We start from the raw sequence: 20915 nt of genomic DNA on the forward strand, positions 1-20915 counted from the left end.
CATTACAGGAATTAAATATTGGTAAACTGTGTAGTTCAGGTGTTTTTGATGTGTGCACATGCAATAGTAAGGAGAATTGGGGGGGAGGGGTGCAAAACAAACTATCAGTAGAACCTCTGTAGGTTACAATCTCCAGATTACTTCCCATTCTACACAATTTGTGGCGTCCTTGTCAGGAGTTTGTTGGCTGAACTAAAATCACAAATTGCATGGAAGTCCTGTCTTTGTAGTTCTGATGGTATTTTATAGCTCCTCATGTTGCTAATGGGCAACTGCAGTAAAAAAGGAGGTGAAGAGGTGCCAGAGGAAGAGGGCATGATGCAGGGGAGGAGAGAAATGACTGTGTGCCAAGTTTTTCTCTTCTGCTTGGTTTTCAGCTACACAGCGTCTGTGATAGAGGGCGGAGTTTACAGTTGGGATGGAATCTGTATTCAAAATAAACACAGATTTAAGAAGATCAACAACACCACAGGTGAACGTGTCAGTCCAGTGAATGTGTGAAGTTCAGATCCTACAGCTCCACACTATATAACAAGCCCACGCAGAATCCTTGAGATTTACAGCATGAAGTGAAAGCTGTTCACGGGCTCATACAATAACATGTAAATGGTGTGACTGTGTGTAGTCCACCAGTTCAGAAGCCCTGTAAATGAGAATCATGTTTCTGTGAAAGCCAATAGTGCTCTCTTTTGCCCTTTACTACTTTGCTCTGCTCTGTCCTTATTTATTGCCTTTCTGTTGTTACCTCAGTGTCTGTAATTGAAGAACCTTGGAACATGGACGTTAACAGCTTTGGCAGTGGGACGGTTTAGTTTAATTGATAATGGGAGCAGTAACAGCCTGTATCTACCATTCCGATCTCACCCTGCTTTACACCTTGTTCCTTTGTCAATCACCACCTTTTCCAAGGTTAATCTAATTCATTTTCTCTGTCTCCATGCTCCATCCAGACAGTAATGAGATGCTGTTCTCCTTTTGTCTGAAAGGGAGGGTACACTTAAAACAATAAGTCTTTTTAAACACCTGTCAGACAAATATACAAAAGAGATTGTCAGCGTGGTTACATGCTCGTTACTCATTAATCAACCTTTAGAAATGCTGCTTAGGGAAATTGATCATTTAGCCCAGTTGTTTTACGTGCAATGGGAGTGGAGAGGGATGCATTTGCACCAAAAAACTTGTTTTCATGCTCTGTAGCCCCAGTGGCAGCTGGTGCGCTACAAATAGGAGTGGAAAAGTAGTTTATTTTTAACTTTATTGTATGATTATTTTCATGAAGTCCATCTATGAGTGCTTTGCATGATTTACCAGTCAAACAAGGAAGCTGATTCCTTTTTACTTTATATATTCTACTCCTGTGGGTTTGCCACCACACACTTGCAGTGTTACTTTAGCCCTAAAATAATTGGTTTGAAGATATAAATTTCTCTCCAGTCTTTTAGATGTTTAAAATGAATGAAATCCACACGATCTCTTTGTAATAATTGTAGCTATGTGATGTAAGGTACAAAAATGTAATTGTTTGGGTAGCAGTGATTGCTGATGGCTGATCCTTATCAAAGTTGGCAAGCTTATTAATCTTGAGAAACAGGATATGGACCATTATCAGTTTAAAATAGTTCTCAGACTCCCCTGTTTATAGTTTGTTGCAATTGTTCAGTTCTCTACCTGCCAGTGAGAAAGATCTGCCTTGCTTGATGGAAGACCATAGGTCCTAGTCCAGTGCCAGTGAATCCACTGTGTATGCTGCAATTAAACAGTGAATTTTAATTAAGTGGTTCATTTAATACTAATTTTGACTTAATGTCTGATGACAGTTTTCTGGTCTAAATCCTGTCTACAGATATGCTGGAGATGTGTTTGCGTTGATTGCAAGATAAGAATAAATGAGTTTCCTCAGCTTATTTTTCTTACATTTAAATGTGGCACAGCTGTCTGTGAGTGAACATTAATTAGCTGATCAATTGTTGCAGGTCCCAGAAGAAGTCATTAAAAAGTAAATTTGTCTACTGTATTCATCTGAATCTTGATCTTTATTAACACAGAGGCAGAAAATAGCAAACAATAAGTTTAAGTACCTTTACTCTTTCTTTGTAACACACCTCCAGCAATTCTTTTGCAAATAACTGAATGGGCAAACCCAATCTTCAGGCAAAAACATAGTTGTGCTATGCATGTACAGGTCCCTAGAATTGTAATGGCTACATAAACTACAGATGAACTAGATAAGACTAGCTTTTCTGAAAAAGAAAAAAAAAAAATCAAACAATACTGCAAAATTTACAAGCTTAGCTAAGTAGATTCCTTGCTTCATAGCTCCTAGATAGTTATCTAGTTTTTTTTTTTTCAAAAATAATGTAGCTGAGTGGCTTCACTCCCATTATGATCCAAGGAGATTGTAACAAGAAATGAGACATAGACAAAAAAGGAGTGGTGGTACTCCAGTGGAGAAGAAAAAAGGAACCATGACATGAATAATATATTTGTAACCATTAAAAAAAATTTGGGGTCCTAGACATTCATATCATAGTTATGTTTTGCCTGGAGGCTACGCTGAATGGAAATGCAGGCCTGTAACTAAAAGCTAAAACAAACCAGATCAAGATTAAGATTAAGATTAAGATGAAACTAAAATGACAATGCATGAACCAGCATCTCCCAGGACTAGTACTGAAAGCCACTTACTCCTACCAGGTTAAGTAGTTATCTCATGAATTTTGTAACATCTTCTGAAAATACTGAGAAAAACACAACATTCAGGTTGTCCTATGTCTGTTTCCAGGATATTGCAAGTCTTGCAAGTCATTACATCGCATCATTATAATCATTGAATAATGGAGTGAATAACATGACTGATATGATAAATATTTATAATTGTTTTTTCTGCAACACAGCAGACGGAAGTTGGTTATAATTCATTGTAACATTATTCATTGTTTTAAACTTGTTAATATATGGATAATAACACATATAATTATTCACTGCTTTTTCACATAACTATAACAGATACCAAAATTGTCACCAGTTTCACCAGTTGCTGTCACGTTAGCAACCTACCCCTGAAATGTTTACTTTTATATATTGTCGGGTGTTTGTTGATGATATTTCCCAAGTGAATAATAATACAATGGTGTTCTGCTTATAGGAAATTTCTGCAGAAGCGAATCTCTGAGAGCCTTGTGTATATTTTCATCCACTGAGATTGAGTTGCAAGTCATCTGTGCCCATCACAATACTGTATTCAAGGGGGAATTAGAAATAGAATGGCAGAACCCAGCCAGTGGCCGAAAGTCTGCTCTGATGAAACATTCAAACCATTTATTTTTACATGTTGGCCGAGAGGAAGTACTCCCTCCTCTCCTAAATAGGCTTCCCAACAACTCGCAGGTAGAAGCCCACAGCGAATGGTAGGCAGCCTTGCGTGAAGGGGACAATTCTTAGTTTCAGCATCAGCCGTTCCACTTGACCAGGCTCATGGAAATGTGCTTTGGAATTAAATGAATTTCTCCCTCAGATTTTAACACTGCCAATCTTATTTTTATTACTATTATTATTGCTTCTCTTCTCTTGACTTGTCCTTAATGAGCTTCATGCTGCGATTCAGAGAGGATTTCGCATTTGTTTCTTTACCAGAGAGCTACATTGTTGTGGACTTTTTCCGTTTTCATTTTACAGATCAGAGGTTTGGCTTATTAATGCACCCAACTGAAATTTTATCCAGTACAGCCCTATTCTTGTCCTATCCCACCCCTACAATAAACTAAATTAGCTCTTCTCCTCGAAGAAATCCCTCATTCTGACACATGGAGAGGGTTGTTTCTGAAGCTCATTCCAAGGGGCTCAACATGAATTCCCATGAATCTTTGCTTCTGTCCCAAGGGTTTTCCTGTGAATATGTAGCAATGCTATCACAGTCACAATGTGCAGCAATTTCGTATGCACTGGCTCAAGGCTCAACCCAGACCGGTTTAGTTAAGAGTATGGTGGATGCCCCGTCTGGTTAAAGCTCTCCATCTGTTCATTAATGAGCCTTATGTGTGTGCCGGCTATCCCAGTTGTGTCCTCAGTGTTCTTATTCCATCAAGCATGTTTTAAAGCAAGGTTCTCATGCTGTTTCACATGGACCTACTACGTCTGCTTTGGTGAATGCTTTCCTGATTTAAAAATGCCATTGTTGATATATCGGGAGTTCAGAATCAGGAGCTAGCACATGAGTGAGCCATAATAAGAGAACACACAATTCCTTTAGGTAAAAGGGTTAGAATCCCATCCCATACAATTGCACAATTATACCCTAAGGCTTTTTACAAACTCTTTATATAGCATTCAGTTGCAATCTGTATCTACAGTCTCCAGTCCACCTCATTGAATATGATTTGATTAGGTAATGGAGCTGACAGGGAGGGACTAAAGGCTAGGATTCACAGGCCATTCTGGAGATAGCATCATTGGGTTCCTCCACATATCTCTGTTCAGAAAGAACCTCCATTCCTTTACATGCTTGAATATACAATGGACCCTTTTCTCACCTACTTTTGAGAATAGCTATTGTTTAATAAGACGATATTAAATTATGACTTAATTGTTTAAAGACAATAATGCAATCACACACCGGCTCTTTCATTTCCACACCAACATGCACCTCTTCTTATGCGGGGCCATGCTGACATACCGTAGCCTTCATCTAGTATCTTCTGTTGGGCCACACCCACATATGGACATTATAATCTCACTTGTATAGCCTCACCCACACACTGTACCTTTCACATGTCCTTCGTGCTAGTGTCCACATATTGGCCTTTTTAACTTACATGTCTGGAACTAGCTGTCAGGGCTGGGAAAGGACTCAGACGTGGACCACGGGAGCTTCAGGTTCCAAACGGGTTTAATGATCATCAGGCTAATTGCAAATCAGAAACAGGCAGGGTCGAAAACCGGAAGGCAGTCCGTGGACAGAATCAGGGTCAGGAACCGGGCAGGCAGGCAATCAGGCAATAGTGGCAAGGCGGCAGGCAGGAACAAGGTCGGTGCACAGGTGAGGTCGAGAAACAGGAATGCAAACGGGCAGAAACACCAGCGGGGACGAAACAGGTGAGAATACACTGCAGCGAACTAGCAACAGGACAGAGACACGCAGAGAAGACATAGGGCAGGGCAGACAAGGGGATGGGAAGCAGGTGTGCAGGCAGGCAGGTGAAGGCGATCAGGCAATCAGGCAGGCGGAGACAAGGCGGGGAGCCGGGCAAAGTCAGAAACACAAGGAAAAACAAAAGCACATGGACCGGGGAAAACAAAAACACCACAGCTAGGGGGCTGGAGTACTGACACTAGCCTCCAGTCTGTTTCCAGTTTACTATGAAAGGTACAGTGGATCAGTATAACCAGCCTTTCACCAGATACGCAGTTTGTGCAGCAGAGGTGGAAGCAGTGATGGAGTAAGCATCTCCATGCTCCCGCTGTAGTGCCAAGGTCAGCTGTGCTGTGGCCTGGATGACAACTTCCCCCCACCGGGTGGAATCAATGCAAACTGACAGAAAGGTCAGATCTGTCTCTCCAGTTAATTATGTACTTCTCACTGCTGCTTGCTGTGCTGCCAATTCCCTCTACGTGGGTAAGGCACAGGCAAAATAAATAATTTTTAAAAAGTGTTCCCTGCCTTACACTGCACCCCCAATCACTGTCAGATTTGGGTCAATGTCTTCTCATTATCTCTTATCAGTATTTATATGAGGCAGAAGAGCAACAGTAACAGGATTGTAAATCACATTTGACTTTAGTTAGTTCGGGCTGAACTACATTTGCTCATATTTCTTTTCATTTTGTTATATGGCTGAATTTGATATGACACATAAAGCATATGGGCATGATCTTAACCATATTCCACAAAACATAGAATCAAGATTTTCTGTGATCCTGAGAGCCACCGACAGTTTCCGAATACGTCTGCAATAATTCTGACGGACCAGCAGTAAATAAAGCCTATCGAGCTGTTTCATTAAACACGGTGCATACCTTTTGGCTCCAGCTTCATTCTAAGGCTGTAATTATATGCATTAGAAAATTGAGAAGTCAACAATGTTATCATGTGTGCATAGTCCAAATTATGATAGGTCATTAGCTCAAAGTCATTACTTCTGCGAATAGAGGGTTTGACAGAATTAAATTTCCCGAACTTTTGCGACAGAGCTGTCACCTCCTGCTGAGGGCCAGCAGTAGCGCTGTGTTTAGCAGGCTGAGGCAACAGCCAGACTCGTGAGTGATGGACAGTGCAGATTAGTATGCAGAGGCACACGGTGAACTTTTCTGCCTCCAGACATTCCCAAATGAACTGTCACATCTGATAAACTTTGAAAAGATGATTAAAAATGTAATAATACGACAAGTAGTACTACCAAGCAAAACGCAAATACGATTACTGCTACTAATACAACTTACCCTTACCAAACTATTTTGCCAATGAGCATAGTTATAAGTACTTCTATAGCTGTAACTGTTGATACTATGTCATTTGCTGATAAAGACTGTGAGTCCATAGCAACAGAACATTATATTACATTACAAACAAGTCCTGCTCCTTACTACTATGCTGGTACAAATGTACAGACAAAATCAACCCAATGGCAGCGGTGGGATTCAAACCCAGAGAGGTTGGAGCCTAAATCCAGTGCTTTAGACTGCTTGGCCACGCTACCAGCAATGCAGTTGAGTTCCCTCTCCCTGGGTAAGGTGGATTTCCTCAGCCAGCATCCCCTCGTCCTTCCACTTTGGCACGCTCTAGCAGCTTATGAGGCGCCTGCGAGTTGCATGGTGATGTCAGTAGAGATGCATTGCTCTAGCAGCTTATGAGGCGCCTGCGAGTTGCATGGTGATGTCAGTAGAGATGCATTGCTCTAGCAGCTTATGAGGCGCCTGCGAGTTGCATGGTGATGTCAGTAGAGATGCATTGCTCTAGCAGCTTATGAGGCGCCTGCGAGTTGCATGGTGATGTCAGTAGAGATGCATCGCTCTAGCAGCTTAGGAGGCACCTGCAAGTTGCATGGTGATGTCAGTAGAGATGCATCTATCCTCGAGTCAGAGTTTGCTCCACTGTGGTGCACTGTGGGGCTTGTAGTGTGAATAATAGCCTATGGCTATGTTTGAGTGTATTTCAGGATTGTATCTCTCGCTCATGTATACTGTCTGTCTCAGTTCAGCTGTCCTGTGCATGTATAGAGGGTGTTGTGGAGAATTACCTAAATGTAGTAGTAGTAGTTATTCCAAAATGGTGAAAAGCAGAAAAGGCATTAAAAAAATACAAAAAGTTGATCATTATGTAATAAAATATATTAAGGATGAGTATGTAGTTTACCAGATATATCAGTTGTATTTTTCCAAATAACTGTGCCCTGCTTGTATCTGCATATTAGATTACTGCAAAGACATGCACTTTGTTAAATATTGAGCATTCATGTATTATTTCATCTTTGTTATCTGGTACTTTGAAGGGCAGTGTCACTGCTTACTTAGCCAGCTGGCCAAATCAGAGGAATATGGGAAATTTGGCTTTGCTTGGAGTTACGTCACCTAGTTACTTGTTATTTTGTTCATATTTTATGTTCACATTTTTGTGTTGAATTCTCTGTTTTGTCCTATTCAATTGTCTATGTGAGATGATGCTAAACAATTAAGTATTTATAAATTGAATTTGATTGTTCGAGTGGAACTCTTTTCCTTTTTGAGCTGGAACAGAATTCTGAAAGGGTAAGTGTATGTATTTTGAGTTGCATTCTGCCCACACAAAAACACTCAGAAGTATAACGCTTGTTTAAATAAAATAGTGTATATATGTAAATGCAGCTTTAGAGAACAATTTTCAGAGAAGCAGGATTAGGAAATATTGGATAGAGGAGAAAATGTCGATAGTCATTCATACTGTTTTTAGAGTATCTAAGTCCTTTAACTCAGTCTCTTCTCACTACCTGTGAAGATGAGATTTTCAAGCAGTCTCCAGGGACATGCAGGAGCTGCTTAGTGAATATCCACCCAGACAAAAAGAAGACATCAAGAAAACCCATCTGAAAACCCATCTGTATCTATATGTGCCAGTACAGAGATACTGACACGACTTCTTTGTCATGCTTTCACATCACATTGGTGTGAATATATTGGGGTGCATGCCACTGACTCAATCACAGAATATTTTCCATTGGGCTGACAGAACTGGCTGTGCCACCCTTGGAGTTTGTGCTTTGCTTCCCTCTCATAGTTTAATCAGGTGACGGGAATCTCTAGCTCGCCTGGGCCTCAAGTGTTAGGTTGGTTTTTACACTGCCTCGGGTCTCGATGATTCAATTTGAAGCCAAATCACCTTTCTTTCAGCAGATGTGGGTAGAAGGGTCTCATAGTTAGACACAAGCCCGGAGCCCATTTACCCTTCCACAGAATGTCAGATACTTTATACAAAGAGAGAAAAATATTATCAGCACCAATACCTGGTAAAATGTCAGAAACCTCACTTTCCCCCATACTCACCTGTTGAGTTCTTACTTTTATCATAGAGAGACTTTGAAAGAAAATTGAACACCGGAGTTTCTCTCAGACAAATGATCAGAGCTACATCTTAGAAGACTTTATTTTCATTTCCCTCTTCATTTGTGCCTTTTCAAAGAAAACCAAAATTTCTAAATGCTCCTCTGATAGAGCAAGAGGAGTGCTAATTAAGTGTCACACAAAAAAGCAGTGCCTGATAATCATGGACTGGATTTGAGTTTTATTCCTATCGAATTGTGCTCAGTCCATCCTTGAGGTAAGATTCCAGATGTTTTGCATGTAGGTCAATTTCATTGAGTTGTGCAGGCCGCGCGGGAGTATTAGCAAACAGAAAGCCGGGCTTTGCGAGCAGGCTGTGAAGCAAGGAGTAAATTGCACATGTGACAGGTCTCCTCAGGCTGTGAAGGGCTTGGGAAAACAGTCTCCAGTGGTCCCTAACGAGCGGAGGCAGCCCACATCGTGGGTCACAGGACACCAACGCAGCTCTGCGCCGCTCTGTGTGAAATGAACATCAAAGCGGCGGACGTCAGAGAGAGCGGCGTCCGTCATGGCGCCGCTCGCTCCCCCCTCGGTCTGAGTGATGGCTTCACTGCCCCGTATTGACAGCTGTTCCATTTCCCTCTTCAGCCACGCTGCTACCCTGGTACGGCTGAGCTCATTAGCCAAGCCTCCACTATTACTGTCAGTACGCTGCGCTGATGAATGTCTGCTGTTTCAGGCTATGGTTGTGTGGCAGCTTCTTATGGTTTTCTCAGTGGTTTGGTTTGTGCAGGTGTGGGTGTGTGTGTGTGTGTGTGTGGGTGTGTGTGTTTGGGTGTGTGTGTGTGTGTGTACATAAGGAAAGGTTAGGTCTGCAGACAGTCATTGACAGAGCCCACCGTAGTCATTTTCTGTGTGACAAAAGAGTAGATTTCCTCATGGTTTAACATTAATGGCTATATTAACATTGATTTTAATTGAAAATAAAAACAAATATTAGAGCTGATCAACAGTACATTGAGATCCAATACCTTTGATGCATACAAATGTTAATAAATGTTGCATAATGTACTCCCCATTCACCCTGAGTGGTGGAGCACTCTCTATCTCATTTTGAAATGTCTGTTTTATAATACAGTGCTTTCACTGAAAGGGATGCCATTACCAGAGTGACATGTGTTTATAGCACACTGGCAGAAATCCCCAGAGGCCCTTGGTTTTTCATGCCATGCTTTGTATGTTGTTTCCTGAATTACTGGGACATGGTACCTGAAATTTTTTAACCTCCATTGCTTATGTTTTTAAAGGTATTGGTAATACTACTACTAGCATAACAACAATAATAACAACAACAGCAACAGCAATAATAATCATCATCATCATCATCATCATCATCGTGTTCAAAGAGCAGGAAGAAATGAGGAGATAATTATCCAGCAAACAAAACACCATCTTGGTTAGTGACCTCTTCGCTTGCTGTCAAGTTGACTTAAAGTTGAAAGGAAAGCCCCAGGAATGGGAATGTGACTTTCTTGAGCTGACAGAAATTAAATTGCCCAGTATGTGAATGTGACTTTCTTGAGCTGACAGAAATAAAGAGGGATTGTGCTTATGTATGTGCATTAAAGCTGTTATTCAATCTTAATTGGAGTAGAATTTGCATCTTTGCAAACACGGAACTTAAAAAGACTAGAAAGTGCACAACAATATGATACAATTTCAGCTGTCATATACAAATTTGCTTTGACATACAGTGTATTTTTGTACAGTCCTGTTTGACACCCCCCCCCCCCCCCCATTGGACCTAATCTGCCAATTATAAACAAAAAAAAGCTGATTTTGTCAGTATAAATTCAGAATAATTGCTTTAGGTAAAGACAGAGAAATATGAATCTGAAAATAGAGGCTGGTTGGACCTGTAAATACAGTTAAATCCCATGGTCTTGATTTTGTAGGGGCAGTAGAGGGGTATCTGTAAGGCACAGTGCTCATAACTGCTTGTAGCTGTTTTGATTCCCTGCTGGGGCACTGCTGTTGAACCCTTGGGCCAGTTACTTAACTCACAGCTGCCCCAGTAAACATCTACCTGTTTAAATGAATAGAATTGTAACCTACGTAAGTCACTCTGGATTAGAGCATCTGCTAAATGACAGCAAAGTAATGTAAAATATTGCTTGGGAGCATGGATCAGTGCAGTGTGCTAACTGTGCATTGCATGACCATATTTCATTTCTGTGTCAGAATTATTTATAGGCTATTCAGAGATTACTTTGTAAAAGGTCATGCTCCTTTTCAGAATATTCTGTAAACTGCAGTCCCATTTGAAGGGAAAAGTCAATGCAATGATTTAACATTGACTGTGATGCTGGGCTTTGATTTACTCCAGTGTGTCAATCCTTGAACCCATTCACGAGTCCCCAGTTTGAGCAAACAGATCTTTGTGCTGTTCATTTGGTCAAGTAAATTACTCCTGGTTTAGCTCCTATTTGCTAAAGAGGATCTATTTACTCTTGCTTTGGTCAAGATAGCCCTCACTTCACCTTTCTGAAGGCCATTCAAAACAGGGTGAGGTGAGGTGAGAGCTCAAATACAGTGATGAAGCCAAAAAACCAAACATCCAATCTTCTCATCCCCTGTGATGAAGAGAATTCTGAAATGTTTGCTGAAAAGAGAGGTTCTTATATGCAGGTTTGACAAAAATCATGGTTTCTTAAAACTGAAGACATGACTTTCCTTCCAGTTTGCAGCTCTCTCTGAGACATGGGTAACATGATGTCAGTACTACTCCTCTTTGCTAGCACAAGTACTCCAGCTTGTCTGTGTCTACCGTGCCTACCGCTATGTAGTTTTAAGCATATTTACATGTACTGCCATTAATGAATATTGCTGTTAAGAACAATATAAAGTCCATGTCAACAATTAAAGTTAAGAGGTAGATCCAGTAAGTAAGGCTTGTTTGCAGTTCAGACTCAGCACTGAAACACTATTCTGTAATGAAAACATCACCAGTACATATAGGTATATTAGGGTAATGGCTAGTTATTGAATGTTCGTGGAACCAACCATTCATTTAAAATGAAAGCTCATCCTCTTTTTCTTTAATGCCAGTGTTTCTTCACTAAATGTGTGTTGTGTAAGTTGCTAAGAAGCAAAACATAGTTACTTCTCATAAAAGAGGGTTTTTTAATGAAGGGGGAAATTGAACCACCATATCCTACCCATCCCCTACCCAATATTTAAAGAGAAAAATTGACAATCATATTTACTCCCCCAATATTCTTTACAACTTTATTGTTATTATTCATTACGCCCAAAGCAGTGTTTGCCAAAGCAGTGTACTTCAGCATGCTAGATATGTTGATTTAAGAGGAGTGGGCAGTTGCCTTTTGCACACATCTTAATATTTACTAGGACTATTTCAGCCAGGTTAGTTAAAGTTTAAATCTACTTTCCTAGATGGTCAGTGGTCAGAATGTCTCACTTAAATGCATAGTTGTATTTTTAGGGAGGATAAAGCTTGATATAATGTATTGAAATGGTTACATTCTGATCTTAGCTTTGCAGATCTTGAATGCTCTTTGCAGTCCATGGTTTGAATGGCATGGATAAATTATAGTCATATCAGTTGTAGAAGTAATTCAGTGCAGAGGTATAATTTCATATAGGTTTTGATGTGTGCCTTATTGTATCATTATAGTAGTGTAAAACAGAGAAAGAAGCAGCAATCTGACATACAGTAATGTCACAGAATGCTGATGAGCAGTGTCTGACCTACATCTACGCATTTATGAGTATGTGCAACATGAATAAAATGACACCATCTATTTAATGGATGGATAAGAACATAAATTAAAGCTTTCTGTTACAGTGGTTCTCCAAACCATTAGCCTACTGCAGGTCAGCACATGTAGATGGTACTGCAAATTACCACACCATCTGACATGTGACAGCGATGTCCGTGAGATGACAGCAATTATAATGGCAAGTGTTTGAGTCACTTGCCTGTTACCAGGCAGTTAACAAGATTAGAAACAATCAAACTAGGCCTTTTTATTCACGACCCTTCATTTACGAAGGGAATGAAGTTATCTTAGATTAAGCTCAATTGCATGGAATCATGTACTCTTAGGCCTTGTCACAGAGTGTTGGTGGTTTGTCCTTTTTTCAGCCTAATAAGGCCTGCAAGCATGGAACTTATCTTTTTTTCCCCCAAGGGAATCCCACATGTGTTAAATGTGGGTTTGGTGGTGAGGAGCTGCTCCAAGAACTTCACTACAACCTACTGTACACCCTCACACACACACACACACGTTGCCTACACAACAGAACAAAACACCTATTTACAAGAACTTCACCAAAACCTACTGGACATGGCAGCTAGCAGTGGTGGAATCCCTGTTGATCACTGTCCTTTATAGAGGAGAAATCTGTAGTCTCCAAATTCTTTGACTTAGCTATTGTACAACATCGATTAATTATCTAGCTAGCTTATTGAACAACACATTTAATTATTGTCTTAAGTTGAATTATTCAAAGCAACACTAGCTGGCTAATTTACATTGCTTGTTATCCTGGCAGTTGTGCTAGCTAGCTACAGTATTGATACAATCAACAAAACTACAAATAGCGATAACTATCCATATTTTATTTCTGATCAGGCAGCTACATGCTTAAGTCTTAAATCCTTTTGAAGTTATACAGACATTAGAAGATTGAAGTTACAGAACGTGCTACCTCAAACTGCCCTAATCTTTTTCTGACCTCTCAGATGTGGGAGTGATCTGAGATCTAGTCCTTCAGCTTCTTAACAAGTGTTGCTCAATCACAATTCATATGTAAAACTGTCCACCATTTTTCACTAGGGAATGACTGTGAGCTTACTCTGCAAGCAAACCATGGAGTCTCTTTTACCTAGAAAATGTCATTTGTGTTCACACCATATATTACAGGGATCTTAATATTGAGCAGATGCACCATTATTTTCCACTTAACCCCTTATACTGGGTACATATTATCATAAACATATTCATATATGGGTGTGTATAAAGTGCTATTTAGTTGAAGTCACCTCCCGCACAAAATCACTAGTTTAGACATTTCTCCTGACAGACTAATTTATGCCTGACAAAACTGTTTGGCTGATGTTGTAAAAGGAAGCATTGACTCAGTTAGCTGTCCAGCATAAAGCCAGAAGTAGGGCATTCATTCACAACTTCCCAAACTGCAAACAAAACCTGGTTGTGCTCTTCGTCTTCCCGTGAAATTGAGCCTGCAGATCCCCAGCAAACACCTGTAAAAAGTATTTTTTTAATCTTGTAGTCCTGTTCAGATTTCATCTCAACCCTTCGTCCAAAAGAAATCAGAAAATGTAGAAAGCACAACCAAGAAATCAATATATAATGAGCGAAGAAGGCAGGGGGACATTTCCTCCCACAGAATAAAAACAATTGCCAGGTAAACCGCCGGAAAGAGTTTCAATTTTGCTGAGAGAGAATTGGGTTCTGCTTACTCAAGGGCAAAGAACATATTTTCATCCATGGCTGAGGCTGGAGTGGAAGGTTTGGAGAGTAAAACAACCACATCAGTGAGATACAGAAGTGTTTTCTGGGAGATGATGGAAATGCAGTACTGGAAAAAGCAGGTGTGGATGCTTCAAATATTCAGTATGGAGCTGTGCAAGGTCTCACTGAGAGGTAGATGAAGATGATTGGAAGAAATCAGTGCAGAGAACAGGTCATGCAAATGAGGGGTTTCAATGAGATGACTCAGACTTACAAGGAGTGCAGTGAATCCAAGTGAACTAAAACATTTTCAGCATGTCAGATGCACCAGGGGGAGGGACTGAATTTTCCATTGTGCTATGATTCCAATTTGAATATTTAAATAATAATAACCAGAACATATCCAGACAAAGAGGCCAGGGGAGCTGGGGCTTTTTATGATCTTAGTTGTCACTGCACTCCTTGGGATTGTTACAACCCAGCTACTCCTTGGCTTGAAAATAGACAATGTTCATGGCTGTAAAAGGGAAGTAGCTAATGTAATCTAACTGTGTGTTGTGTAAGTGTGTTAAAAACAGACAAAAAAACAAAACGTGCCACAAGGCAAACCTCCCAGACTAATGCAGCAAAGTCTGGGAGTGTTCTCTCAGGTCACCACTGTTATGTGGGTTCCAACAACCACCAGAGTCACCAGGCTTCACAGAACCAAAGGCAAACAAGCAACTCAAAAAAAAAAAAATATATATATATAGTGTTGCAAGTCTTAGGGAAACAAATCACAACAGCACATGACCTAATGCTCTGGTTGTGGTAGACTCAAACAAAACACTGTAGTCCCAGTGTCCCTGCAAACACAAACAGCATTAACCAAATTACCAAAATTGTGTAAGACCCCAGAACAATTCCAAATACCGTTCTCTCCATCCAGACTGCATCCAACTAGTCATTAATATCTCTGTTCAGTTCAGAGTTGTCATGACGTTTTTTTCTCCCTGCTCCTTCAAGTCAGAAGCATACCTTATATGCATACCTATAAGAGGAGACTGCCTCTAGCTGTGTAATGATCTACCCATTAATACCCAAACGTGTATGTGAGGTGTGTTGCCCTGATCCTAACAAGGATTTTCATTTACATTGTGCACTTACCTGTGTCTTGCTGATGCATTGAGTAAAGTTGTTCTGCAAGATGAAAGTAAAAAGATGTACCGACTTGTAGAGAGCTTAGTTAGTCCTGTCCAGACCGTAACAGATGCAGCACTGTCAGGTTCCTGCATCACTGCTGATCGAAAAGTAGTAAATAGGTTCTTCACACCTTCAGCCCCAAAAGACTCATTTACTTTGACAGCCTGATCAAACACAGTTAGAAACATAATGCTCTTGGCTCAATGAATTGTGTTAAACACTGGACATCTGTTTGACATTTATGGAGGGTTAACCTAGCTGGTGGTATGACTCCAGCACTGTTTAAGCAGTCTAAGCAACCTCTGGGGTCATTAAGGCCATTAACCCTGTAGGTGGAATGACAGCATATCCCACATTGTTCTTGCGGTCGGCCACTAGCGGTGGCCCAGCTGTTCTTGACACAGCTGATCAGAATCAGATTGCCTGTCCTGTGATCTGCAGTGCACAGACTCAAAAGAGCAGAATGCGGAGCCATAAGAGAGCCAGAGCCTGCACGCCATCTGTCAGCAGTAATTTACTTTAGTTAGACAGTGGGAGCAATTAGGGAATCAGCCCATTTCCGTCTTAATTAATGGCCTCTTGCAAGGGTCGCACATTGTAAAATGTGTTCACCTTCGTTCCTAGACCTGCATGGAGAGGATTGTGGGCTCATCTGTGTCGGGGGAAGTTTGTATCAGTTAAACTGCACATCCTCTGCTGCGTGTTATTTCATGAAAGCAAACCGGTGTTAAAGGGACAAATCAAAAGTTTGGCATTTCTCCAGGGTTTCTGCAGCCAGGGTCAAACAAGCCCACCATCGTGATGACCTCTATCATGTCTAGTGGTGACCAGTGTGGCATGACACATGGTAATATGTGAGGCTGCATGAAATCCACATGGCGGGTTTCTGACATTAATATTTAAGCAATCTTGGCCTCTAACCCTGAGTCTGCACAACATTTAGGAATGAATATGTTTTGATGGCAATAAAAGCACGTAGGTAAAGTAAGTAGATGTAGAGCGTACAGTAGGTGGAATACAATACAGATACAGTATCTTAGAATGCACCCTTAGTTTTGAAGTGTCATCGTTGATGACGTAAACCTAACTTTCACTCTTTCATGCGTCAGTGGTCCTGGCTAAATGAAGCCTGCATGTAAATAACTTGCAGTAGCATCCAGTCAAATAGCCTTTACTGGCAACAAATTGTTTGAAAAAGCTGTGAAAGTGTACTTTTTTCAAGAGAATTAGCTTTTAAGCAAGTTTTGCTAGTCTAAACAAGTCTCTGCTGAAGAGGAAGTCCCTAACAGAGGAAAATATCAAATGTCTTACCATTATGTTCTACACTACAGAAGGGTGTATTTCTCTGTTCATTCTCAGGGAGGTGCCTAAATAAACAGCTGAATGTTACATTTCAATTTTAAGGTTCATTTCAGTTGTTTTTTTATCCATTGTAATTAGAATAATTCAATATATGACTTATTAAAATATTACAGTTTTGTTGTTATTATTAAACGATATTATTTTAATATAATTAATAATTATTGTCATGTATTGTGCTCTCCTAGTGCTTGTTATATCTCACCACATTTTAGTACCCTCTTACAACTGATGAGGTGCCTGCAAGTTACTCAGATGGCATCAGTCGAGATGTACTTATCCTGAAATTGTCATTTGCTCTGCTGTGGTGAACTGTGGAACTGTAGTATGGAAAACAGCCTGTATGCAGGGGTATGGAGGTTTTTACATTTTACATTTCTGTTGACATGTATTCATTTAGCAGACACTTGTTTAGCTGATATTGTTATCCACAATTATCTGTGACTCACAAGGCTATTGTGGCAAGCAATGTCAAGTGCAAATAACAAAGGGTAATCATTGGCAAGAAAGCAAGTTTAAAGTAGTACAATTTAGGTTCAGTGGCAAACAACGCTCACCTTACATACAGGTGAACAATGGCTAGACGAAGTGCATTATGTATTCAGCGTAAAGTGCTAGAGCCAAAGTGCAGATTTAGGGTGTTGAGACAAGGCTAATGTACCGTGAAGAATAGTCTGAAAGGGTGGGCAGCGCTGGCAAATTGCAGAAGACTCCACATTGCTGACTGGTGTAGGCAACTCATTCCACCACTGTGAAGCCAGAGTGGAGAAGAGACAGAACTGGGTTGCATGATCTGGAATGGGAGGTGCAGCCAGGGAACCTGAGGTAGCCAAGCAGAGTAATTTTGCTGGGATATAGACTTGGAAAAGGGATAATAGGTATGGGGGAGCCATTCCTTTGGAATTAAATTCCTTTGACTGTGCAGTAGGCCAGGTTTTGATGTGAGCAATGATGGTGGTCAGTGGAGTGAGGAAAGGTAAGGTGAGACTTGATAAAAATCTGATTAGTTTAATGCCAGATGATGCAGTATTCTGGTTCAGCTGCAGCAGTCTAGTAGCACTTACCGGGATGCTCATCAGGAGTGAGATGCAGTTGTCCAAGTGAATAATCACAAGAGCCTGGACATGAACTCCTTCAAGTAGGTGGTAAGAAATGGACAGATTATTTCAGATTGTAGAGGAGGAGCCTGCAGAAACGCAGGCTAGTTGATGCAAAATAATCACAGAATGAATGCTTTTTGTCTATGGATATATGGATATAGGGTTCCTGATGCTCTTAGCTGGTAGAATTGTTGAACTGTCTATGGAGAGGTCAGGATTTGGCTGGTATGTAGGGGAGTTCTGCCTTGATGATGTTAGTTTCAGGTAGTGGTATGAACAGCCTCATGAGGAGATGACTGTAGTCAGAGACATGGCATGAAGTGAAAACAAGAGAGGACCCAGCACTAAGCCCTGTGGCACTCCTGTTGTGAGGCTGCATATAGATGTACAGTAGATCACCTCTCCATCTTACCCAGTACATGGTTGCGGGGTTGGGCTCACTTCCAATTTAAATTGAAATTCATTGGAAAATTCATGAATTAACTCGTAAAGTGCAGGATTTATCATGAGCTGGAATTTCAAGTATCTTCAAGCACTGAAATTTGAATTGAATTGGAATGTAGACTTTGAATTGGAATTGAATTAGGATTGCTAAGAAGTTAAATCTCTGGAATTAGAATTGAATTAGAATTTAGACATTTGAAACTTGAATTAGAATTGTGCATATTGCAGACTTTGGAATTGGAATTGGTATTTTAATTTTAATAGAATTAACAGAATTAATGTATTTAATATTACATAATGCGACTGCATAATGTTTTAAATTATAGCTTGGCTGCCTGAAGTGACATTACATGCACAGTAGACAGTAGTTCTAATCAAGTAAAAAACTATTGATATTAGTTAATGGCTTCAATCACAAATTGCTTCTTCCAGATGTGTCCTCCCATGGTGAATGCTTAACACCTGTTCAATGCATGTTGATACATTTCAATCAATTGCTCAATAAAATTATATTTATCACAGCACAGTGGTTCATGTTAAAGACATTGGTTCATTTTCTTATAGTGTTATGTCTATACTGTATAATATGGATGATTGAACTCAAATATGAAGCTGGACTGGTCAGGGTCAAGGAGGTTGCTCTGAAAGCGAAAATCAGACATTATATTACATTAAATTCATTTACCAGATGCTCTTGTCCAGAGTGACTTCCAGCAAAAAAAGAACAGAAGTGTATCCATACAAGCTGAAAGAGCAACAGTGTCAGACAAGGCTAACAACACTCCTAGACCAGTGAGTGTGAGCTTATCACTATTCAAGCCCTTCCACAAATTAGCTAGTGCAACTTGACTTGACAAGGGAAGCCAAGTATACTATCATACATCAGGCACTAGGTCACAGAACACATCACAATACTACACGTAAAATAAACAGCAAATACCACAAGCAGCAGGTGTTAGTGGGTGGGGGTTGAAGTTGAACCGAGATGCAGTCTGAACAATTGGTTAAATACAGAATGTTCAAGGGTTTGGAAAAGAGAAGGGAGAGCAGAGACAGGCCCTTAGCTCTGGACAGCAGAAGTATCAAGAGGAGCCTTCTTCTGCATAAGCAAGACTGTGCTTTGAATGTTGTCAGGAAGCAGCCAACAGACAGAGGAGTTGGTCAGGTAAATGATGAGAGGGAGCAGGTCTGGGGAGTTCAGATGAAGGGTATGGATGGGATCTAGGGGGCAGGTAGTCAGTGTCCCAGCAGTAGATCAGAAATATCAGGGTCGGAGTGGGGAGAGCAACAGGAGAGGACTGGAAGGTCTGGTTGTAGTGCAGTCAGAGGGAGACTGGAAGCTGGTGAACTGAGGTGACTCCTGATGTCTGTGATCTACTCCTTGAAGGATGTCATGAATACATCTTTAGCGAGAGAGGGGGAAGAATAGGGAGAGGGAGTAAGGGGTGAGGTGAAAATTTTGACCAGCTTTCATGGATTTCAGACTACAGCTGGAACCTAAAATCAATAAAAGGACATATGGTGAGCTTAATGTACGTTTGCCAATTCCAAAAGGGTGAGAAAGGAGGGAAAGCATAAATAAAACAAAAAAGGTCTAGACTTGGTTGTTTGGGGATTTATGGCAAATATTGTTTTTGTCTTGTGCCATAGAAGCATTTCATAACCTGACTGTTGGAGGAGCAAATACAAGAAAACTCCACTGAATTTAATCAGATTTAAATTTTTTGAAATATCCCTAAAGTGAAAGTCCCAGAGAAAAAAGACATATTTGTCCTATTACTTGTCCTAAGAGTATTAGATAAAATGGAAGGGTTCAGCTTGAACAAGGGCATTCAGTGCACTGAATCCTGTTTTTCAGTGCTCAGAATTGGAGTTTTTAACTTGTCTCTTTCATGTAGAATTAGAGTGACTTCACACAAATGCTGCTTTAGTTCAAAAGCAATTTCATGGACTTAAGAGTGGGAGATCGTACTTTAAAGCAGTAAAGCAAAAAGGCCTCTACAAACCAGAGGGTACAAATCCACAACTACTTAAGGCATAGCCCTTGCATTTTGTATTAATTATGACACATTTGACCATTAATAGGCTATTTCCATACACCATGGCTTCTTTTGAATAAAGGATATAAACACATTCATTCCTTATGGTTTCTTTTCCTCATTTAGTGGCAAAATGATTTTCTATCAGATTCACAAAGCTTTTATTTCCTAGTGAAATTAAAAGAAAGTACATTTCAAAACATTGAAAAGGAAGGCCTGACTAAACAGTTTGCAGTAGATTGAAAAGGCCCCCAGTTATTATTCTGATAGAGGATAATCAAACACTTATTGTGCATGGTGCTATGGCTGCATGTCTAACTTGAATTGAATAACTCATAAAGCCTGAACGAAAAACTGAAGAGGTATCCAATGAAGCAACAGGAAACAACCAGCAATTATGTATATTTTTCAGGGCAAACAAATGAATCCCTCCAAAATACAGATTGCGGATTCATCACAGATCAATAACTCATTAATCTGCTCTCTGTGAATAACAAGTAAAGAAATTACCCTGAGTTGTTTGTTTGCAGTTGTTGGGAGTGCAAGGGGAAGAGGACCAAAATGAAACATGGAGTAAAGCATACAAGAGCAGTGCTCCCACAGAACTCAAACCCTCTAAAAACTAGTATACTGCACCGCTGGACTGCCCTGACCTAGTCCCTCCTGGCCTCCTCCTTTTTCATTTGTCTGTGTTCCTTCTAAAATCATCCCCCCGTTTTCTTATGACCGTGTGCCCTTCGAGAGATCCCAGGAGCCTTGTTGTTCCATGACATTTGATAACG

The sequence above is a fragment of the Megalops cyprinoides genome, chromosome 3, assembly GCF_013368585.1.
Source record: "Megalops cyprinoides isolate fMegCyp1 chromosome 3, fMegCyp1.pri, whole genome shotgun sequence".
Classification (NCBI taxonomy): domain Eukaryota; kingdom Metazoa; phylum Chordata; class Actinopteri; order Elopiformes; family Megalopidae; genus Megalops; species Megalops cyprinoides.